Below are 25,346 nucleotides of genomic sequence, written 5' to 3' on the forward strand. Positions count from 1 at the left end.
AGGTTGCTAGAAAAAAGAAAGGCTTTCACCCCTATTGGAGGATCATATGCCGGTTTGTTCCAAAAGTTGAAACAATTGGACATGCTGAAGCCATTCATATAAACATGCCAAACCCTCTGTCAAAGAAGCTTGATTTTTCTAGAAGGTGCGCATATTGCTCAGATGCACCGGGGCATGACACAGAGAAGTGTTGGAGGCTGAAGGAAGCAATTCAGAAGCTTATTGATGCATGTGACATTGTCGTGCAAAATCCGGATGCAACAGACACTAGCCAAAGTCCATCGCATATTCGAAGTGAGATGCATAGGTTGAATATGACTCGTTTTGAAAAAGGAGTATGAGAATTCTTCTGAGATCCTCGGAGGTCCGCGCATGGCAAAGTTTTCAGTACTATCAGAGGTTGTTCTTAAGAATGAGCCCGCAAAGGGAACCCAAAAGCAATTTGTTAAGAACAGTGAGACGAAAGTTGGTGGACATCCCAGTAAGGTTGATGCCGAATTCAGTGGCTAAGATGCCGAGCTTGGCAATTGGAAAGACGCTTCAATCCTTGGTCCGTCGGAGTAGAGCTTTTGGTGGTTCATTTTGTTATCATTTCTGTTGTCCGGGTTATTTGTAGGATTGTAGTCCGGACATTGTCTTGTGTCAAAATCCTCTTATCTTTCCATTTTTGTCATAGCGGTTTGTGTATTTTGTCCAGGTTTGTTTTGGATTTTATTCTTGTTTGTTTTTGTTTGTTTTGTTATTCAAACCATTTCACCGTTAGTCTAATGCAAAATCCGGTCTTTTATTATTTCCAGTCATCTTTTTATTTAGTTCTTTTATCATTTTGTTCAGCACCGATTCTAGTGACATGACATGCGCACACAGTTTGGTTCTAATTTTAAAAGTTAATCATAAAACCATTGAGAGGTGATCAGAGATTTAAAAGAAATAAGGACGGTTTGAGATTATACGGAGCTCGAGTCATGCGGAACTAGGGCAAGTAAAACATAAAGAAAACTGTTAAAAGCAAGATTCGCCAAATTGACATGAGGGTCGTTCATGATAATGAGAGTGAGAGTGTTTCCCAACGGTGCTTTAGAGAGGACAAATGAAAAAGCAAATGTGTGAATCTAATTGTCAAGTCCAGCACCATCAGAAGAGGCTACAAATCTTTGTTTAATTGTGTTGTTTGCACTTGGCATGTTTTGAAGACTGGAATGAAGAAGGCATTTTGTTCTGCTACCTAAACACTTTATCCTTCGTTACCCCTTTTTGAGCCTTATTTATTTTGTTTCATACCTCTCGTTCGGAATCAGTAGCGAAGGTTAGAAACACAAACGTGGTAGAAAAAAAAGGAAAAGAAAGCAACAAAAACAACAAAAAAAAAATAAAAGAGAAAAAAAAAGAAAAGAAAAGAAAAGAAAAGAAAAATGATAACAAAACAAAAGAAAATCAGAAGAAAACAAAGGAATTGGGAACTACGTTTGACCTGATTCCTCAAAGAGGATACGTAGGCGCTTCACGGCTCGGTCATAGTGTGCATAGTGTAACATAGTGTAAAGTAAAAAATAAAAGTCCCCAAGCAAGAAACTGGGGCAGAAGTTGTGCTTGATGTAAAGAAAGCCGGTTCCGAAGGTTGTAAATTTTGAACCTAAATTGATTCGTTTTGAGCCGCTAATACCTTTTCTTTCTAGCCCTATCCGAAACCCCACGTTACGGTCCAAAGAAAGACCTTTTGACCAGTCTTCGAAAGATGCCAAGTCATACAAACGGAAGTCGGGGATAGCACCCCGATTCCCAACAGAGAAAAGGATCATGCATCGAAAATGAATTGATAGCCGGAAAGAATCCCCAGCAGAGAGAGTCATATTGGCAACACTCTGAATCCTCAACTGGAAAGTGACAAATAAGAGAGTCTTATCGGTGAAAATCTTCACGGGCACCATAAGGCGATGAAAACTGAGAGAAAAACCACAATGAGAGAGGCTTGATAGTGAAAACCATTCGGGCACTACAAGTCGAATAAGATTAAGAATCAGATGGGGAATCGCCAAAGGAAGATCTTGAAAGACGATTGACGGCAGAGGATAGGCCACATGTACATGTCATGACCATTAGAGTCGGTATCTGCGTTTGATAGGTTTTTATTTATAGTTTCTCTTGTTAAAGAGTCGTCTTTTTCCTTTGTCTTTTATTCGTTTCCTTTTTGTTTATCTTTCTCCTTTCATAGAAAAATTCCCCAATAGAGTCTGTTTGGTCAGAACAAGTGAGAAATGGCTTCAAAATCTACCATCAACTTTCCAATTATGCAAGACGAGATCTGACTAGTACATCCAAGTGGTATAGTCAGCAAGGAACAAGCGCGAGGCCAGTGTTAAGAAAGATATCCCCTCAGCAAGAGGAGATTGACAAAAGGATGGACGAGTGTCAAGAGGGATATCCACGCCAAAATCAAAGGTTATAGACCTCAAGGCCAAGGCCCGTGGACAAATCAAGAAAGAACAACGCGGAGAGCAATGGGCATGATTTGGGAAATTCATATGAGACTAAAAGGTCGTGAAAATGCCAGTTTCCGAGCTGTGCCACAAAAGAAGAGGGATATCCCCAGCAGAAAAGGTTGTTTCAGTGACAAGAATAGACAGAGAAAATGGTTAATCAATGAACATGCACGATCTTCAAGTTACATCAGCTGTCATGCAAATGCGTGAGGTCAGACAAGGAGACCGGGAAAATGGTTAAAAGGTTTGGAAATAATGAATCGTCAAGAAGGGCGGAAGGTATCAGCCCAAGCTTCAAGATGGATAGACAACGCATAGATGGAGAATGGTTGATGGCATCCCCAGCAGGAGTATCACAACCAACCACTACGTCTTAAACTGACCAAAATTTTCTTTGATTTGAAGCAGGTACAGGGAATGCTACCGATGACAGAAAGATGCGCCTCAAGAAAGATTGTCAAACTGGGGCAGAAAATTTTCGTTCATATCAAAAATTTTCGAGAAGTCTAACACGAGTTTGGTGAAAATCGGTATCCCCAACAGTTTTTGGGGAAAAGCAAAACGAGTTTTAAGGGAGGTAGTCTTCGAATGAGGAAGATAACAAAATAAAGAAAAAATACTAATAAAAAAAAGAAAAAAAAAAGAAAGACCAGTTTTGCAAAAGGAAACAGTCTGCAGAGGAATGAAACATCCTACTTAAAGGAAGTACTCTTGGAAGGAGTACGATAACATATTTTGTTCAGTAGAGTTATCCTCAGCAGTGTTCTCCCCAGCAGATCATCGAGATGTAGAAGCATCCTCGACAGATTTTCGACCAAGTTCCAAGAGGGTCGGGCAACACAAAGTAGGGAAGGAAGAGAAGGAAAATTCATCCCCAGCAGAAATATCATCCCCAGCAAGTAACGTTATCCCCAACTAGTTTTGGGAGCGCAGAGCAAGGGAAAGGGAAAGGACAAACCATCCCCCAGTAGGAGTGACACGATCACTCACCATGTTTTGAACTAACCAGATTTTCTTTGATTTCTACAGGAAAATAAAGGTTGATGATGGCAGAAAGACACGCCACAAGGAAGGTCACCAAAACTACGGCAGAAATATTTTTGTCGTTGTTGGAAATTTTCTCGGAGGAACGAGGAAACAAATTCAAATACTTTTCATGTTTTTAGATAAATTGGCGCCCACTTGTATAACGAGAGGAATACTTTTCATGTTTTTAGATAAATAGGCGCTTTCATGTTTTTAGATAAATAGGCGCTTTCATGTTTTTAGATAAATAGGCGCCCACCTGTATAACGAGAGGAATACTTTCATGTTTTTAGATAAATAGGCGCCCACCTGTATAATGAGAGGAATATTTTCATGTTTTTAGATAAATAGGCGCCCACCTGTATAACGAGAGGAATACTTTCATGTTTTTAGATAAATAGGCGCCCACCTATATAACGAGAGGAATACTTTCACGTTTTTAGATAAATAGGCGCCCACCTGTATAACGAGAGGAATATTTTCATGTTTTTAGATAAATAGGCACCCACCTGTATAACAAGCGGAATATTTTTCAGTAAATAGGCGCCCACCTGTATAACGAGAGGAATATTTTCATGTTTTTAGATAAATAGGCGCCCACCTGTATAACGAGAGGAATACTTTCACGCTTTTAGATAAATAGGCGCCCACCTGTATAACGAGAGGAATATTTTCACGCTTTTAGATAAATAGGCACCCGCCTGTATAACGAGAGGAATACTTTCATGTTTTTAGATAAATAGGCGCCCACCTGTATAACGAAAGGAATACTTTCATGTTTTTAGCTAAATAGGCGCCCACCTGTATAACGAGAGGAATATTTTCATGTTTTTAGATAAGTAGGCGCCTACCTGTATAACAAGAGGAATACTTTCACGTTTTTAGATAAATAGGCGCCCACCTCTATAACGAGAGGAATATTTTCATGTTTTTAGCTAAATAAGCACCCACCTGTATAACGAGAGGAATATTTTCATATTTTTAGATAAATAGGCGCCCACCTGTATAACGAGAGGAATACTTTTCATATTTTTAGATAAATAGGCGTCCACCTGTATAACGAGAGGAATACTTTCACGTTTTTAGATAAATAGGCGCCCATCTGTATAACAAGAGGAATATTTTCATGTTTTTAGACAAATAGGCGCCCACCTGTATAACGAGAGGAATACTTTAATTTTTTAGCTAAATAGGCGCCTACCTGTATAACAAGCGAAATATTTTTCAGTCCTTACATTTCAGGTCTTGAAACCAGCAACTCACTGGAAAGTAGAAGGTTGCAACAAGAGGTCCCAGCGCATATTCAAGTGCATGAGTCAAAAGGAAGATAAGACAACTCTCGAGAGAAGCGGCCTTTGAACATCAAATTATTCCCAGCATAACACATCTGATTAAGAAAGTTGTATCCCCAGAGGAACTGCCGAAAAGCTTAATGAAGGAAGCCATATCCCCAGCTGACCGAACAAGATAGTGAGAACTGAAATTCAGAAAAGCAAAAGGCCAGCGCCATCCCCAAGTTTACGAAAAGGAAAAGCGGCAGAAGATACACAAGCCGACAAAAAAGCAAAGCAGCAAAAACAAGTTGAAGATAGATAAGATCTTTTAATCCGTAGTCTAGCCTAGCTATTTGATTTTTCTTTTAAGCACGGTGTAATAAGGAGATCGGTAAGCAGTAATAACAACATGCAACAGCAGTAACATCGCAGTCTCATGGTAGTCGTAGCTACCAAAACTTCCCGAACTACATTAACCTGATTCCCTTCTAGCCAGAGATATGTAAGAAACCTTTGAAGCAAAGGTTCGATAAATCTTTTTCAAAATATGCTTCACACGGAGTACTCGGATGGGCAAAAATCGCTCACTTTATCTTTGCACGAAAACCCTTCGTGTTTTCGGACAAAGAGGGGCAGTTGTAAGTACGTGATTTTTCCCCTATGTGAGAATTACTCCCAAAAATTCAAAATAAAACTTCCTTTGTGTACAATTTTGAGAATTTTTGTGACATTTTTGGATAATTATTTGTATTTGTCCACGCATGTTTATTTGTTAAATTAATAAAAAATACAAAAATATGTCGCATTTGCAGTTAGGATTTAATTCTACAATTAGGAGTAATTAAGTTTGTTTTACAAGAATGAAAATTACAAAAATATGCATCGTTTGCATTTTTAGCATTCAATGTCAAATTGTGCAATTTTGTTTTAATTGGTGTTTAATTATGTATGATAAATGTTGCTAGGAATCAGTTATTATTTTTGATAAGTTAATTTAGTTTATAACTTAATTTATAATTTTAGTTTTATTAATTGGAAAGTAAAAGAAAAGAGAGCAAAAAATAAAGAAAATCGGAATTGGGTCTCTTCTTCAAATTTGAAACTAGGCCCAAAACACCTCTACCCAAACCAAATAACCCCTTATCCAACCCAAAAACCCATCGGATCGACCCGACCCGGTCCGCCCCATAACCCCAAATGACCTAACCCCTCCTAATCTTCACTTCATTTTTCCTTGACCTAAAAACCCTAAACCCAGCATCGTCTCCTCTCCAGTCCTCTCCATTCTAGCCCCAAAAACCCCAATGGAGTCTCAGCCACCCTCCGCCTCCAAGGTCGGCCATGCCACCACAGAGAAGGCAGTGAGCGCCCTCCTCAAATGGAAAGAATCCCAGTCCAAACTCCAGAAAGCCCAACTGCTCCCACAAGACGACTTCATCTACCTTAACCTCACTCTCAAGAAAATCCCACCAAAGCCTCGTACCAACGCTTTCAGAATCCCTTTCCCTAACCCTATTCACGATCCTTCCTCCTTCGAGCTCTGCCTCATTCTTGACGACCAGCACCCTAGCACCTCGCCTTCTGCTTCGTCTTCAAAAGACCACCATCACCCAGCCTCTTGCTTCGTCGAGCTCCAGCCATGGACGTTGGGGCTGCTTCATCTTCCTCATCACCTTCTCCGCCGGCGACCACCAACATCACAGCAGCTCCAAACAAAAGCCACAGGCTGCTTTCTTCTTCGTCTTCGTCGTCGAGCTCGAGCTCCCATGGCTGCCTTCCTCGTCGACCAGTGGCGATGACCAACACCCCAGCTTCACCTACTGCTTCTTCTGCTTCACCATTCAAACGTTGTTGTTTCTTCGTCTTCTTCGTCGCACAGCCCCGCCATGGACGACCACAAGTTCGTCGACGTGAGCTGCTGCTGCGCGCAGTTTCGACGCGTGCATTTCGTCGTCTCCAAACGACCAAGCAGCAACCAGCCCCGTCTTCTCTGAGCTTTACCATCATCGTCGCTTCTTCTGCCGCTTCCCATTCACAACAGTGTAGCCCTGAAACCACTCTTGAGGTTCCCGTTCGGCGTTTGTTCATCGAGGTCCAGATTGTTAAAGGCTTTTAAGGTCCGTCTCATCTCCCTTTCTCATTTTTATGATCTATATGTGAGTAAGAAGAGCCGCTAAAATCTGTTTAAATATTATAGGTTAAGGAGTTTGAATCGTTCTTAGGTGAATCTTGGTTATAAAAAATTTTGAATTCGGTTTAGTCAAATTTGAGTTCGATTGGTTTATCATTCGTGATTATCAGTTGTAGAATGTATAGTATCTTTGCTAATATTGAGTTGGTTCAGATAATTTCATTTTGTGTATTGTTTGGATTCCTGCTCTTTGTTGTTCATCATATGATTTCAGTTTGCATTTCGATTTAGTTAATTGTGATTCATGTTGTTTCAGTTTACTTTTGTTGTTAATATTGTTGTCTCCTTGCTCATTCATTTTTTATCTAAGTTAACCAGGATTGGTTCCCAATATGGTTAACTTATTCCCATTAATCTGATGTTGTATGATTCAATCTGAGCTCATGGGATTTAATGATTGAATTTGTTTAGAAATTGGTTATATTTGTTGTATTTTGGTTGGAATTGATTAGGTGAATTGGTTATAGTTGATGGGGGTAGATTGGTAAATTGCAGTACTTTCAGGGGTAAAATGGTAATTTCAGTAAGGTCGGAGAGATATTTTTGGAATTAAAAATTTAAACAATTATTTAATCTGAGTGCTCCGTCCACTAGGCATTAATAATATTAAAATAGTACATGGTGGGGGACAAGACATGAGGTAGTGGGGGGTTGATATAATTGTTTAATATAGTGGGGGACAAAACATAAGTTAGTGGGGAATAATTTAGTTGTTTAATATAGTGGGGGACAAAACATGTAGGCATGGGGGACAAGGGAATTAAATAAGAAAAACATTAAGTAGTGGGGGCAAGTCATGCAATTAGGGGGAATATTTCAGGTTAGTGGTTCAAGACAAGAGTCTTGCTATAAATAAGAGTCATTTTGACATAGAAAGAAGGGACATTTTTGAGGGATAGTTTTAGAGAGGATTATTTTGGGAGAGAGAGGAGGACATTCTGAAAAATCTTAAGAGAGTGTTGGAGAGTTTAAAAAGAGAAAACAAAAACAAAGTGAGAGACAAGTTTAGTTTCGGGTTTAATATACGTGTGGTTGAGTCTGTTTGCGGTGATTTGGGTTGTTGCTATTTAGTCTTTCACAAACTTTTGGGGTTGTTCTATCGAGCTTGCTTGGTTTTCTTCAAATTTTTCTAGGCCTTGAATCTGGTTCGAATTGCTGCTGTTGGGTTGTTGTTGCGTCGCTGTGTTATTACTATTGTTGACTCCTCCTTATTTTCTTCTTGTATAGCCATTTCCAGGTACACATTTGTACACTCTTGGCTTGAGGCGAAATGAAGTATTGACCAGGCTTTGTTCCTGTTGAATTCCTCCTGTTTAGATTTTTGCTTGAATAGAATTTTCCTTTCTTTATATAAAAATGTAGTTGGTTGATTAATGAGTAAGGGGGTTACATATGTATAATAACTCCTTAATCTAATGATGTTAGTTTAAATTAATCAAAGAATAGTTAATTTGTTTTGATATTATTGTGTGTCAATCTCATATTCTAGTGTTATTAAATAATAGAATATAGAACGAAAGCGATCTCTCTTTGTACAAGCTCGATTACAATTTCCCATTTGCATTTGTCTTAGACTAATAACTAATAAGTCACGTCCCCTTTTTAAAAGCATGTAATTAATTTGGAGATTTTATTTTAGAGACAAACTTAATAAAATGTAGTCACGTTAGGATTGTCCTTTTAAAATAAATGAGATAAGCCTCGCTGGATAAACACATAAATGGCGGGGACCTCGTTAAATGTATGTATTAAATACTTAGATTCCGGGACGGGCCGTTTAGCAAATTTCACAGCCCTACCCAAAATAATGAGACGCTAGTCGCTTTAGGCGCGTATTTAATAATGTTATCTTCTTAAACTCGGGTGCGCATTTATGTGACCCAAATCCAAATCTCAACGAAGTCGAAATGTGTCGCTAACCATAGGTGCATTGATTGTGACGTGGTTCGAGATGCATGTCCATGACGTTGCAAATTCCTTTAAAACAATAATGAATGAGACGAGACTCAACAAACAAGAATACACAAATTGCGGGGCCCTCAACGGATAGTTATTTCGAATGCTTAGATTTCGAGACAAGCCGCATAACGAACTTTTCGGCTTTTCTCCAAAATAACAACGTGTTAGTCTTTAGGCGCGTATTTAATAATGTTATCTTCTTAAACTCCGGTGCACATTTATTTGACCCAAATACAAATCTCAACAGAGTTGAAATGTGCCAACAACCACGGGTGCATTGATGTGACGTGGTTCGAGATGTATTTCCACAATGTTGCAATTCTTGAAAAAAATAATAATAATGACAAAAGCGGTTAAAAGTTAAAATTCGCACATAGGTTCAACATTTATTAAATAAGATAATCAAGCCGAATATGGCAGTTGAGCGACCGTGCTAGAACCACGGAACTCGGGAATGCCTAACACCTTCTCCCGAGTTAACAGAATTCCTTATCCAGATTTCTGGTTCGCGGACTGTTAAACAGAGTCATTCTTTTCATCGATTCGGGATTAAACCGGTGACTTGGGACACCCTAAATATCCCAAGTGGTGACTCTAAAATAAATAAATAAATTCTGTTTCGATTGTCCTTTAATTGAAAAAACTCCTTCACCCCTTGCGGGGGCGGAAAAAGGAGGTGTGACACTCACCACTGTCCATACACCCCCTCCCCGTCCTCCATTGAAACCCAACGTCCAGTTTCACCCCAGCGTTGCTATTGCTGCTTTGTCCACCTGCTGTTGCGTTCCTCGTCGTCGACCAGCCTAGCTCACGACCAAACAACCATCGTCCAGCCACTCTAACCCTCAACCAAACAACCACCATCGCTTCTGCTACGTCCATCCATGAACACCACCCAAACTACCATTGTTGTTGCCCCCCCGTCGAGCTCCAGCCAGCTTCACATACTGCTTCTTCTGCTTTGCCCTCTCCAGTCGCGAGCTCCAGCCAGCCCGCCATGGCTGTTGCTGCTCAACACACACACACACACAGCCTCCTCCTCACGACCAGCTGCTCCACCAAGCAACCAAACAGTCCGTCGACTCCATCAGCTATCCGACCACCCAACGTCCAGATTTATCCATGAACGACCACAAACCAGTGAACTCGATCGTCACTGCATCAAAAACGAAAATGGTTTGAACACAGTGATGTTTGTTCAGTTCGTCGAGTTTCCGTTCGAACCCGAACTTCAAACTAGTAGGTTTCCGTTCTCTTTTCTTTTAGTTTTCGTTCAGTGAATTCATCTTCCGCTATTTTTCTTCTTTCCATGATTATGTTCGTGTTCCGATAGGTTGGTTTGAATTCGAAATTTGATCTTTGTTTGAGTTAGATTTAATTCGGGTTCATTTTTTGTTTGAAGTTCGTTTTTCATCAAGAGATTTAATGTGAGTGTTTGTGTTGATTTTTAGTTTTTTGATTTAGTATGAATCATTCATCTTGGTTATGATGTTGTTTGAGTTAGTTTGAGGTCAACTGATGATTGAGTTTAGTGATTTGAATCTACTTGTTTGTTATGTTCAATTTGTTACTGTTATTAAATATGAAAGTATGTTTGTTGTTAAAAATATTGTTCAGTCAAAATGATTTCAGTTGTTTCTTTATTGTTCATCATATGGTTTGGTTCCCTGAATCCTTAATCTTTTTTTTGATGATATTTGACATAATCTGAGTTTCTAGCTCAAAATTGTTGATGAAATTTGATTAGGAATTGGTTATAGCTGCTGTATTTTGGTTAATTGATTAAGTGAATTGGTTATAGATGATGAGGGTAAAATGGTAAATTGCAGTATTTTCAGGGGTAGAATGGTAATTTCAGTAGTTTCAGGGGCATTTTCGGGATTTTAAATGAGTCTTAAAAATAATTAATGAGTGCTCTATCCACTAAGTATTAAATAATATTAAAATAATACATAAAATAATACGTAGTGGGGGACAAGACATAATGGTGGAGAATTAATACATTGTTTAATATAGTGGGGTCAAAGCATGCAGTAGTGGGGCAATAAGGGAATTAAATAAGGAAAAGACATGTGTTAGTGGGAATTAATACATTGTTTGATATAGTGGGGGACAAAATATTAGGTAGTGGGATTCAAAAGGGGGATGGGTAGAAGATAGTGTGATTTAATTTTAAATGCTTCAAGTTTGGCTATAAATAAGGGGGCTCGACACAAATAAGGGAGGTTTTTTCTGAATATTAAGAGGGAATTTTCGGAATATTAGGAGGGAATTTTCTGAACATTAAGAGAGAATTGGGGATTTTTCGGAACAGAAAAAACATTCTGCAAAATCTAAAGAGAGAGTAATATACACCCGAAATACACTCTGAATACACTGGATATACAGAAGGAGAATTTAAGGGTTAAACATTAACTGGTCTTTAAATCTAAAAAAGGTTCACTTTGTTTTTGCCCGTTGATTGTTGTTGGTGTTTCTGGATTTTCATTTGGTTTGTTCCTTGAGTTTGGTTGGTTATTTGCTACTACTTTACGGGTTATTGCTTGATTTTAAAATCTGTCACTAGTTTCTCGTTGCTGGTTGTTACTGGTTGCTGAGTGTTGCTGTTGCTGTATGCTACTGCATTTCTGCTGATCTTCCTCTTCTTTTGCTTCCAATATCAAGCACACAAATTGATACACTGGTTCTTGTAGAATGGAAACTGAAGCATAAATATGAAATGAAGATGTTGAAGTTCTGAATTTATCTTAGTTATATTCTGAATTTTAGTTGTATATGTACATTATTTAACTTCCTCTAATTAGAATCATGGTGTTGTTTGATATATATAATGGAACATCTGACAGTAGCTTAGTGGACGAACTGTCTATGTATGCTAGTTAAAAAGACTAATGGTGTAGTAGCTCTGTTCAGTTAGTTCGTTATGGTTTAATGATTATCATGTCTCAAAAAGCATGTTAGCTAATTTAGAGTATTCTTAAAAATTCAACAGTTAGCTCATTAAACAAATAGCCCGTCTCGGAATTTGTAGGAATATTGTTTAGCTAGATACTACTGGTTAATTTCAGCATATAAATGGTTTAGGATTAAAATTAGATTGCTAAGTTCTTTAATTTGGCAAACTGTGAGCATGTGTAGTATGATGTAACTAGGTAGTAACATGTGAATGAGATGGCCCGGGTCCAGTTTTGTACCATACACGTTGGGCCTGGGCCCGCATTGACAACGGATTGCCCTTCTTGCATCATTTTTAGATTTTACGAATCATATTCGGAACCCAACTATAACAATTCGTAAGCATGTAAATAAATTAAGATCTTTTCTCTTTCATTTTTAGAGACAAATTTAATAGAAAAAATGTAGGCATTTTAGGATTATCCTTTTAAAATAAATGAGATGAGCCTCGCCCAATAAAATGCACAAGTTGCGGGCCCCTCAATAATTGGTTAATAATTGTATAGACTTCGGGATCGGTCATTTAGCAAATTTCATGGCCTTACCCAAAAATAATGATACGCTAGTTGCTTTAGGCGCGCCTTTAACAATTTACTTTCTTAAATTCGAGTGACATTTATGTGACCCAAATCCAAATCTCAACAGAATCGAAATGTGTCGATAATCACGGGTACATTGATGTGACGTAGTTCGAGATATGCTTTTCATAATGTTGTAATTCTCTGTTAAAATAATAATAATAATAATAATAATAAAAGCGGTAAAGAGTTTAAAGTTTGCACATAAGTTCATAATTGTATAAAATCAGATAATCAAGCTGAATATGACAGTTGAGCGACCGTGTTAGAACCAAGGAACTCGGGAATGCCTAACACCTTCTCCCGGGTTAACATAATTCCTTATCCGGATTTCTGGTGCGCTGACTGTTAAACACAGTCATTCTTTTCCTCGATTCGGGATTAAAACCGGTGACTTGGGATACCATAAATCTCTCAAGTGGTGACTCTGAAATAAATAAATAAATCCCCTTTTGATTGTCCTTTAATTGGAAACACTCCCTTCCGCGTCCCTCTGAGGCGGCGCGGGCGAAAAAAGAGGTGTGACAGCTCTGTCGACTCTGCTGGGGACTTAACCCAGAACCACTGGTTCAGGGTTAGAAATTCGAGCTTAGATAAATTGTTATATTTGGTTTTATCTGATTTTGTTACATGTTTGGGCCCAATGTGCTAAATGTTGCTTTTACCGCTTTGATATTATCTGAACTGTATATAAACTGTGCCGAAACCCTTCTCTTCTTACCTCCGAGGATGTGCTTACTGGTTGAGACTCCCTATTCTGTTAGTGTCATACCCTAAAATAAAAGAGGCTTGAAAAGTTTCTAAGCCGGCTGGTCTTTTGGTTCCCGGAAAGGAACTCCTTCCTCAACTCGAGTTGTCCGCTCGGGTACACTGTCTAGAACATATACCCAGGTTGAACCTAGAATAACTTGACTTCATACCGGATCCCTAGTAGGAACGTTTATTTGCATCATGTTGCATTTGACTTAGGGGACTCAACACAGGGGTTGGGTCCGTCTAGGACAAGCAACCTGAAATGAAAAAAGATCATCTTGTTGCATCCTGTTTGTTTTGCACATTTATTTGCTTCAGATCTGCATGCTGACCGGCTTCTGAAATCGGAAATTTTTGAAAAATTGTGAAAAAAGAGAAAAAAGAAAAATAGCAGTGTAGGGAGATAACTACTTATTTTTAGAAAAATAAAACCAATGTCCAAGTAGTGTTAAAACCCTGCCGAAATTTTGAAAATGAAAAAAAAATTGTTTTTTTTAGTTTGATTCATTTGAAAAACAAAATAAAAGAGTCTTGTTTACAAATTTAGTTTATGTTGCCCGAACTACGCGGGTCTGATTCTCACCGGATGTGAAATACGTAGGCAAACCTCATCGGTTCCGGCCCCCAATTTTCAAAAAAAAAAAACATTCTTTTACTTCCTTAGATTTTTTTTCTTTGAGACCTAATTTATAAAAATACAAAAAATATTTTCTTTTAGTTGCTTCTCAAAATCAAAAAAATAATACAAAAATATTTTCATTCTTCTTTCGAAAACTGGAAAAAAAATCCAAGATTCAAAAATACTCTCCTTTTCTTTAGCAGTACTTCTTTCCTAACTTCAGAATAAAAATCCATAAATGCAAAAATATTTTTTCTTCTTTAGAAGTTTTTTAATCAAAAAAAAATTATATAAAAATCGAAATTCAAAAAAAAAAGGAAAAAAAAATTCTTTCTTCTTTAAAAGTCTTTCTTTGCAAGAATGCTGAAGAAAAATCAACATCCACAAATATTCTTTCTTCTTTATAAGTCTTTCTTTTGAAAAAAAAAGTGAAAAAGAAAAGAAAATTCGAAATCCAGAAAAACATAAGTTTAGTTTATTTCCTTTATTCCTAATTTGTCCGAACTACGCAAAATCTGATTCATGTTCCCACATGATACGTAGGCAACCCACATCAGGTTCGATCACCATTAAAAAGAAGTGAAAGAAAAAATGCAGAAATAAAAAAATTTGATAGTAATAAGGACCGACTAAGTCCGTTCTAACATGTTTTGTTTTGAATTGTGAAGAAAGTTGAGGTGGTCGGTTTTTGGTAAGATTGAAACACAAGATCCAAGGAAAATGATAACTGACATCGAAGTTGTTACAAGTGCTCAAGAGACTCAGGGTCAGAGGGTTCAACAAGAGTCTACTGTGCCGGAGAAAAATAGAATACTGAAACAGCAAATGATCGAAGTGTGTCAAGCATGGGCTAGTGGTCAAGGACAACCTCGTCATGAGTCACAATTTGCGATACAACAAGAGCAGTACCACTTTCCTAAGTATCACTCGTACTCGTTTGATCTTCCTGCAAAGATTGAAGAGCCTACCCGAAAGATGGTACATGAAGAAATGACCCAAAGAGTGAAAAGCTTAGAACAATGGTTGAAAAACAGGCAAGGGTTGGTAGGTCAAAAGAGTGTTGTCTTCAAAGATCTATGTATGTTCCCTGATGTCCACTTGTCGCCTGGTTTCAAGACTCCCAAATTTGAAAAGTACGATAGACATGGAGATCCCATAGCCCACCTGAAAAGGTATTGCAATCAACTGAGAGGTGCGGGAAGAAATGAAGAATTGTTGATGGCTTATTTTGTGGAAAGCCTTACGGGAGTAGCCTCCGAATGGTTTATGGATCAAGACATGTCTCGCTGGTATGTCTGGGATGACATGGCACAGGCCTTTGTCAAACAGTTCCAATACAGCCTCGATATTGCCCCAGACCGCATTTCCCTTTCAAACCTGAAGAAGAAACCAAGTGAAAGTTTCAGGGAATATGCCATTAAATGGAGAGAGCAAGCAGCTCGAGTTAAGCCACCCATGGATGACCACGAGCTAATAATTGTCTTCCTTCAAGCGCAAGAGCCAGATTACTTTCAAAACATGATGTCTGCAGTTGGCAAATCCTTCTCGGAAGCAATCAAAATGGGAGAAATGATAGAGAATGGCCTTAAGATAGGCAAAATTATAAGTCAAGCAGTTTTTAAAGCCGCAACTCACGCTGTCCGGGTTGAGTCTGATAATTTTAGCGATGCAAATGAGAAGATTGAAGAAATCATGATGACATCAGGGTCAAGAAGAGGTCCCAGGAGAACATCTCGAAGGTATGAGCAGCCTTCTCAAGTTTTCCATGAATCCCCTGAGCATTATTATCCCCCTCAGAACCCACAACACTCTATTGTTCCACCTCAGTATATTGCCCCGCCACCAAAACACCCCAGAAGGCGAGCACGAGCATCACAAAATCTCCAGAAGCCTCCACAAAACTTTCAAGTGCCCTATAACCCACATCCAAGCCAGAGGTATAAAGGGGAACGAAGGTTGAAAGATAATTTTACACCAATAGGAGAGTCCTATGAAAGCTTATTTGAGAAGTTAAAGCATCATGACATGATTGCATCTATTCCTCCAAATCATGTGGACCCACGTGCAAGAAGCTTTGACCCTTCTAAAAGGTGTGAATACCATTCCAATGCCCAGGGGCACAATGTTGAAAGTTGTCGGGATTTGAAAAGAGAAATAGAAATGATGATCCAGGAAAATCTGATTGTGATCCAAGATAGTGACACCCAGAATATCACGCAGAATCCTTTACCTGCACATCATGATGCACACTTTGTGGGGAAGATGCCTGATAACAGGGAGCACTCGAATCCTATTGGGAACTTGTTGACTGAGGTTGATGATATTGAAGTTGGTAATGGTCTTGGCAATATTGATGCGAAGCTCATTGGCTAAGATGCCAGGTTTGATAAGTGGGAGGACGCTCCGTTCCTTGGTTAGCAAGAGAGAAGCTTTTGGTGGCTTATTTTGTTGTCATTTCTATTGTCCGGATTATTCTTAGGGTTGTAATCCGGATATTGTCTTGTGTCAAACTTTCTTATCTTTCCATTTTGGTCATAGCGATTTGTTTAGTTTTGTCCAGGTTGTTTCGGGATTTTATTCTAGTTTGTTTTTGTTTGTTTTATTATTCAAACCATTTCACCGTTAGTCTAATGCAAAATCCGGTCTTTTATTATTTCCAGTCATCTTTTTGTTTAGTTCTTTTATCATTTTGTTTAGCGCCGATTCTAGTGACATGACATGCGCACACAGTTTGGGCCTAATCTTAAAAGCTAATCATAAAATCATTGAGAGGTGATCGAAACATTTAAAGGAAATAAGGACGGTTTGAGATTATTCGGAGCACGAGTCATGTGGAACTGGGGCAAGTAAATTATTAAGAAAACCGTTAAAGGCAAGATTCGCCAAATTGACATGAGGGTCGTTCATGATAATGAGAGTGAGAGTGTTGCCCAACGGTGCTTTAGAAATGACAAATGAAAAAGCAAATGTGTGAATATAATTGTCAAGTCCAGCACCATCAGAAGAGGCTACAAATCTTTGTTTAATTGTGTTGTTTGCACTTGGCATATTTTAAAGACTGGAATGACGAAGACATTTTGTTCTACTACCTAAACACTTTATCCTTCGTTACCCCTTTTGAGCCTTATTTATTTTCTTTCATACCCCTCATTCGGAATCAGTAGAAAAGGTTAGAAACACAAACGTGGAAGAAAAAAAAAAGAAAAAGAAAGAAAAAAGGAAAAGAAAGCAACAAAAACAAAAACAAAAGAAAGTCAGAAGAAAACAAAGGAATTGGGAACTACGTTTGACCTGATTTCTCAAAGAGGATACGTAGGCGCTTCACGGCTCAGTCATAGTGTAACATAGTGTACATAGTGTGCATAGTGTTCATAGTGTAACAAAAATAAAAATCCCCAAGCAAGAAACTGTGGCAGAAGTTGTGCTTGATGTAAAGAAATTCAGTTCCGAAGGTTGTAAATTTTGAACCCAAATCGATTTGTTTTGAGCCTTTAAAACCCCTTTTTTTAGCCTATCCAAAATCCTACATTATAGTCCAAAGAAAGACCTTCTGATCAGTCTTCAAAAGATGTCAAGTTAGACAAATGAGAGAGTCTTACCAGTGAACACTCTGATCTCCAGCAGAAAAGAAATATGAGAGAGTCTAGCGGTAACACCCCAATCCCCAGCTGGAAAGTGATACAAATGAGAGAGTCTTATCGGTGAAAATCTTCACGGGCACCATAAGGCGATGAAAGCTGAGAGAAAAACCAAAATGAGAGAGGCTTGGCAGTGAAAACCCTTCGGGCACTGCAAGTCGAATAAAGATTGAGAATCAGATGGAAATCACCAGACGAAAGTTGTGAAAGGCGATTAACGACATAGGATAGGCCATATGTGAATGTCATGACCATTAGAGTTGGTATCCGCATTTGACAGGTTTCGAGAGTCATCTCTTTCCTTTGTCTTTTATTCTGTTCCTTTTTAGCTTTCTCCTTTCATAGAAAAATTCCCCAGTAGAGTCTGTTTGGTCAGAACAAGTGAGAAATGACTTCAAAATCTACCATCAGCTTTCCAATTATGCAAGACGAGATCTGACTAGTACATCCAAGTGGTATAGTCAGCAAGGAACAAGTGCGAGGCCAGTGTCAAGAAAGATATCCCCAGCAAGAGGGAATTGACAAAAGGATGGACGAGTTTCAAGAGGGATATCCTCGCCGAAATCAAAGGTTATAGACCTCAAGGCCAAGACCCATGGACAAATCAAGAAAGAACAACACGGAGAGCAATGGGCATGATTTGGGAAATTCATATGAGACTAAAAGGTTGGGGAAATGCCAGTTTCCAAGCTATGCCACAAAAGAAGAGGGATATCTCCAGCAGAAAAGGTTGTTTTCAGTGACACGAATAAACAAAGAAAGTGGTTTATCAGCAAAACATTGCAAAATCCTCAAGGGGAATCAGCTGTCATGGAAAAAATACATGGTCAGATGGAAAACAACGTTGAGAGGTTGGTGAATAAGGAATCGACAATAAGGTCGGAAGTTATCGCCCAAATTTCAAGATAACCGAACGAGGAAAAGCAGGTCAAGTCGTTCTAAGACCAGCAAGAATATCATCCCCAGCAAGTTTTGATAGTGTAATGGAACGCAGAGCAGGGAAGGAGAAAGGGAAAAGCCATCCCCAGTAGGAGTATCATAACCAACCACCACAGTCGAATCTTAAAGGAAATGGCATTGATAGCGGAAAGGCATGCCATAAAGAAGATTATCAAACTGGGGCAGAAAATTTTCTTTTCATTTTGAAAATTTTCTGGAAGTCAGGTATCCACATGGGGAGGAAGAAAGATAACACCAGTCTTAAGGGAAGTGGGTTTTGAACCAGCGTTATCCCCAGCAGTGTTGAAAGAAAGAAAATAACGAGTTTTAATGAAAGGAGTTGTATCCCCAGCGGACAGAACAAAGAGATGAAACTGGTGTTTAGAAAAAGCAAAAGCCATTATCATCCCAACAGCTTCCAGAAGAATGAAGCACTGATTTGAAGGAATAAAATTCCCCCAGCAACGTTATCCTCAACAACGTTATCCCAAGATGATAACACTTTTATCCCCAGCAGTGTTGAGAGAAGAAAAAAAAAATTTAGGAGGGGAATAAAGGAGACTCCCCCAGTGGTATTATCCCCAGCAGGTGAGTAAGTAATTCCCCAACAGTCTCGTGGGAAGACAACACGAGCTTTTAAAGGAGGAAGCCATCCCCAGCAAGGCCACAAATCGGCCACCATTTTAAAACTGATAAATTTTTCTTTGCTTGAGAGTTGAAACATGAACAAAACAGCGCAAGGGAAAAAGAAAAGAAAAGAAGAAATTACAAAGGTAAGTTTCTCAAATCTTTGATCTTTACATTTTTCTCCTAGGATAAAAAGTCCTAGTCTGATGGATTTCCCTCCCGGTACAATCTTGGTCCGATGGAATTTTTCTCCCAAGATAAGATATCAAATCCTAGTCTGATGAATTTTCTCCTAGGATAAACGTCTTAGTCGGATGAATCTTCTCCTAGGATAGAAGACCTAGTCTGATGAATCTTTCTCCTAAGATGACAAAAATAGACCTAGTCTGATGAATTTTCTCCTAGGATCAAAATCTTAGTCGGATGAATCTTCTCCTAGGATCAAAATCTTAGTCGGATGAATCTTCTCCTAGGATCAAAATCTTAGTCTGATGAATTTTCTCCTAGGATAAACGTCTTAGTCTGATGAATTTTCTCCTAGGATAAACGTCCTAGTCTGATGAATTTTCTCCTAGGATAAACGTCTTAGTCGGATGAATCTTCTTCTAGGATCAAAATCTTAGTCGGATGAATCTTCTCCTAGGATCAAAATCGTAGTCTGATGAATTTTCTCCTAGGATAAACGTCTTAGTCGGATGAATCTTCTCCTAGGATAAAAATCTTAGTCGGATGAATCTTCTCCTATGATCAAAATCTAGTTTAATGAATTTTCTCCTAGGATAATTTGAAAAAAAGAAGAAGTTTGAATTTGAAAAAAAAAGGAGTCATTTTTTTAGTTTTCTTAAGATTATCAATGTTCAGTTTTCTTATAGTCAGGAGCCCCCCCTGAAGAACAGAATGACGATTTTATTTTCAAAGTTGCTGTTGAGGTCAGGAGCCCCCCCTGAAGAACAGAATGACGATTTTATTTTCAAAGTTGTTGTTGAGGTCAGGAGGCCCCCCTGAAGAAAGGAATGTCGATTTATTTTTCGAAGTTGTTGTTAAGGTCAGGAGCCCCCCCTGAAGAACAGAATGACAATTTATTTTCGAAGTTTGTTGTTGAGGTCAGAAGCCCCCCCTGAAGAAAAGAATGGCGCTTTATTTTTCAAAGTTGTTGATTGAAGTTGGGAGCCCGCCCATATAACAGAGGAATACATTTCAGCCTTTATATTTCAAGTCCGGAAGTTGGGAGCCCGCCCATATAACAAAGGAATACATTTCAGTCTTTACATTTCCAGTTTTGAAGTTGGGAGCCCGCCCATATAACAGAGGAATACATTTCAGTCTTTACATTTTAAGTTGAAGAAGTTGGGAGCCCGCCCATATAACAGAGGAATACATTTCAGTCTTTACATTTCAAGTTTGGAAGTTGGGAGCCCTCCCATATAACAGAGGAATACATTTCAGTTGTTAAATTTCAAGTTTTGAAGTTGGGAGCTCATCCATATAACAGAGGAATACATTTCAAGTCTGTAAAGCAGAGGAATACAGCCGAAATCCCCAGCGGGAAACAACAAAAATCCTCTACAGAGGAAGGAAGTCCAAGACTCGATGGAAAAATAATGCGAAGCTCCCGAAAAGGAAATAAGCAGTTCGAGATCGGCAGTCAATGGAGAATACAAGACAAATCAGAAGTAAAGAAATGCTAGAGGAGTCACCGAGACATCAAAGCAATAAGAGACACAAGAGCATGGCTGAAGATCTAGATAAGATTTTGTAATTCATAGACTATGGTTTAGTCTAGCTTCTTGTTTTCTTTCGGCATGGTGTAATAAGGTGGTCGGCAAGCAGTAATAACAGCATGCAACAACAGTAACATTGCAGTCTCATGGTAGTTCCAGCTACCAAAACTTCCCGAACTACATTAACCTGATTCCCTTCTAGCCAGGGATATGTAGGAAACCTTTGAAGCAAAGGTTCGGTTAAATCTTTTTCAAAAAAATGCTTCACACAGAGTAGTCGGATGGGCAAAAATCGCTCACTTTATCTTTGCACAAAAACTCTTCGTTTTTCAGACAAAGAGCGGCAGCTGTAAGCACATGATTTTTGTCCTATGTGAGAATTACTCCCAAAAAAATTCAAAATAAAATAATTTTCCTTTGTGTGCAATTTTGAGAATTTTCGTGGCATTTTTGATAAATTATTTGTGTTTGTCCATGCATGTTTATTTGTTAAATTAATAAAAAAAATACAAAAATATGTCGCATTTTCATTTAGGATTTAATTCTACAATTTGGAGCAATTAAGTTTGTTTTACAAGAACAAAAAATCATAAAAATAATGTACGTTGCATTTTTAGCATTCAATGTCAAATTGTGCAATTTTATTTTAATTGATGTTTAATTATGTATGATAATTTTTGCTAGGAATTAATTAGTATTTTTGATACGTTAATTTAGTTTATAACTTAATTTAGAATTTTAGTTTTATTAATTAGAAAGTAAAAGAAAAGAGAGCAAAAAATATAAAGAAAATCGAAATTGGGCCTCTTCTTCAATTTTGAACCTAGGCCCAAAACACATCTACCCAACACAAAACTCCTTGACCCAAGCCCAACCGCCCCCCATCTGACCACACGACCCCCCCTCACTCTTTCTCTCATTTTTTGTTTCATTTGTTACTTAAAAAACCCTAAAGACCCCTTCTCTTTCTCCTAGTCGCCGGACCCATGCACCCCCCTCTCTTCATCTTCTTCGTTCACCCCTCCAAACCAACCCCCCCAGCTCCAACGCCCCCCTCCCATGGCTGCCCCTTCCCCTTCACGTCGTCATCTCCATCCCCATGAAACCCCACAGCCCCCCATCCTCCGCTCACCATTGTCCATACACCCCCTCCCCGTCCGCCATTGAAACCCAACGTCCAGCTTCACCCAAGTCGACCCCCCGTCCGCCATTAACGAGCAACAGTGCTGCTGCGTTCCTCGTTGTCGACCAACCTAGCTCACGACCAAACAACCATCGTTCAGCCAGTCCAACCCTCAACCAAACAACCACCATCGCTTCTGCTACGTCCAGCCATGAACACCACCCAAACCACCATTGCTGTTGCCCTCCCGTCGAGCTCCAGCTAGCTTCACCTGCTGCTTCGCCCTCTCCAGTCGCGAGCTCCAGCCAGCCCGCCATGGCTGCTGCTGCTCAACACATACACACACAGCCTCCTCCTCACGACCAGCTGCTCCACCAAGCAACCAAACAGTCCGTCAACTCCATCAGCTCTCCGACCACCCAACGTCCAGCTTCATCCATGAACGACCACAAACCAGTGAACTCGATCGTCACTGCATCAAAAAAGAAAATGATTTAAACACAGTGATGTTTGTTCAGTTCGTCGAGTTTCCGTTCGAACCCGGACTTCAAACTAGTAGGTTTCCGTTCTCTTTTCTTTTAGTTTTCGTTCAGTGAATTCATCTTCCGCTCTTTTTCTTCTTTCCATGATTATGTTCGTGTTCCGATAAGTTGGTTTGAATTCGAAATTTGGTCTTTGTTTGAGTTAGATTTAATTCGGGTTCATTTTTTGTTTGAAGTTCGTTTTTCATCAAGAGATTTAATGTGAGTGTTTATGTGTTGATTTTTAGTTTTTTGATTTAGTATGAATCATTCATCTTGGTTATGATGTTGTTTGAGTTAGTTTGAGGTCAACTGATGATCGAGTTTAGTGATTTGAATCTACTTGTTTGTTATGTTCAATTTGTTACTGTTATTGAATCTGAAAGTATGTTTGTTGTTAAAAATATTGTTCAGTCAAAATGATTTCAGTTGTTTCTTTATTGTTCATCATATGGTTTGGTTCCCTCAATCCTTAGTATTTGTTTTGATGATATTTGACATAATCTGAGTTTCTAGCTCAAAATTGTTGATGAAATTTGATTTGGAATTGGTTATAGCTGCTGTATTTTGGTTAATTGATTAGGTGAATTGATTATAGCTGATAAGGGTAGAATGGTAAATTGTAGTATTTTCAGGGGTAGAATGGTAATTTCAGTAGTTTCAGGGGCATTTTCGGATTTTTAAATGAGTCTTAAAAATAATTAACGAGTGCTCTGTCCACTAAGTATTAAATAATATTAAAATAATACATAAAATAATACGTAGTTGGGGACAAGACATAATAGTGGGGAATTAATATATTGTTTAATATAATGGGGGACAAAGCATGCGGTAGTGGGGCAATAAGAGAATTAAATAAGGAAAAGATATGTGTTAGTGAGAATTAATATATTGTTTAATATAGTGGGGGACAACATTAAGTAGTGTGATTCAAAAGGGGGATGGGTAGAAGATGGTGAGATTTAATTTTAAATGCTTCAAGTTTGGCTATAAATAAGGGGGCTGGACACAAATAAGGGAGGTTTTTTCTGAATATTAAGAGGGAATTTTCGGAATATTAGGAGGGAATTTTCTGAACATTAAGAGAGAATTGGCGATTTTTCGGAACAGAAAAAACATTCTGGAAATCTAAAGAGAGAGTAGTATACACCCGATATACACTCTGAATACACTGGATATATGGAGGGAGAATTTAAGGATTAAACATTAACTGGTCTTTCAATCAAAAAAAGGTTCACTTTGTTTCTGCCCGTTGATTGATGTTGGTGTTTCTGGATTTTCATTTGGTTTGTTCCTTGAGTTTGGTTGGTTATTTGCTACTACTTCACGAGTTATTGCTGGATTTTTGCTTGATTTTAAAATCTGTCACTGGTTTCTCGTTGCTGGTTGTTACTGGTTGTTGGGTGTTGCTGTTGTTGTATGCTACTGCATTTCTGCTGATCTTCCGCTTCTTTTGCTTCCAATATCAGGTACACAAATTGATACACTGGTTCTTGTAGAATGGAAACTGAAGCATAAATATGAAATGAAGAGTTGAAGTTCTGAATTTATCTTAGTTATATTCTGAATTTTAGTTGTATATGTACATTATTTAACTTCCTCTAATTAGAATCATGTAGTTGTTTGATATATATAATGGAACATCTGACAGTAGCTTAGTGGACGAACTGTCTATGTATGCTAGTTAAAAAGACTAATGGTGTAGTAGCTTTGTTCAGTTAGTTCGTTATGGTTTAATGATTATCATGTCTCAAAAAACATGTTAGATGATTTAGACTATTCTTTAACATTCAACAGTTGGCTCATTAAACAAATAGCCCGTCTCGGAATTTGTGGGAATATTGTTTAGCTAGATACTACTGGTTAATTTCAGCATATAAATGGTTTAGGATTAAAATTAGATTGCTAAGTTCTTTAATTTGGCAAACTGTGAGCATGTGTAGTATAATGTAACTAGGTAGTAACATGTGAATGAGATGACCCGGGTCCAGTTTTGTAACATACACGTTGGTCCTGGGCCCGCATTGGCAACAGACTACCCTGCTTGCATCATTTTCAGATTTTACGAGTCATATTCGGAACCCAACTATAACAATTCGTAAGCATGTAAATAAATTAAGATCTTTTCTCTTTCATTTTTAGAGACATATTTAATAGAAAAAATGTAAGCACTTTAGGATTATCCTTTTAAAATAAATGAGATGAGCCTCGCCCAATAAAATGCACAAGTTGCGGGGCCCTCAATAATTGGTTAATAATTGTATAGACTTCGGGATCGGTCGTTTAGCAAATTTCACAGCCTTACCCAAAAATAATGATACGCTAGTCGCTTTAGGCGCGCCTTTAACAATTTACTTTCTTAAACTCGGGTGCACATTTATGTGACCCAAATTCAAATCTCAACAGAGTCTAAATGTGTCGATAACCACAGGTACATTGATGTGACGTGGTTCGAGATACGTTTTTCACAATGTTGTAATTCTCTGTTAAAATAATAATAATAATAATAATAAAAGCGGTAAAGAGTTTAAAGTTTGCACATAAGTTCATAATTGTATAAAATCAGATAATCAAGCCGAATATGACAGTTGAGCGACTGTGCTAGAACCACGGAACTCAGGAATGCCTAACACCTTCTCCCGGGTTAACAGAATTCCTTATCCGGATTTCTGGTGCGCAGACTGCTAAACAGAGTCATTCTTTTCCTCGATTCGGGATTAAAACCGATGACTTGGGACACCATAAATCTCTCAAGTGACGACTCTGAAATAAATAAACAAATCTCCTTTCGATTGTCCTTTAATTGGAAACACTCCCTTCTGCGTCCCTCTGAGGCGGCGCGGGCGAAAAAGGAGGTGAGACAATTGTATACAAAGTTTGAAGCTATTTGCTGGAGATTTGGACTAGTTTTATGCAAGAACTGCAGGTGAAAATTGTACAAA

Source organism: Nicotiana tabacum, chromosome 18 (assembly GCF_000715075.1).
Source record: "Nicotiana tabacum cultivar K326 chromosome 18, ASM71507v2, whole genome shotgun sequence".
NCBI lineage: Eukaryota > Viridiplantae > Streptophyta > Magnoliopsida > Solanales > Solanaceae > Nicotiana > Nicotiana tabacum.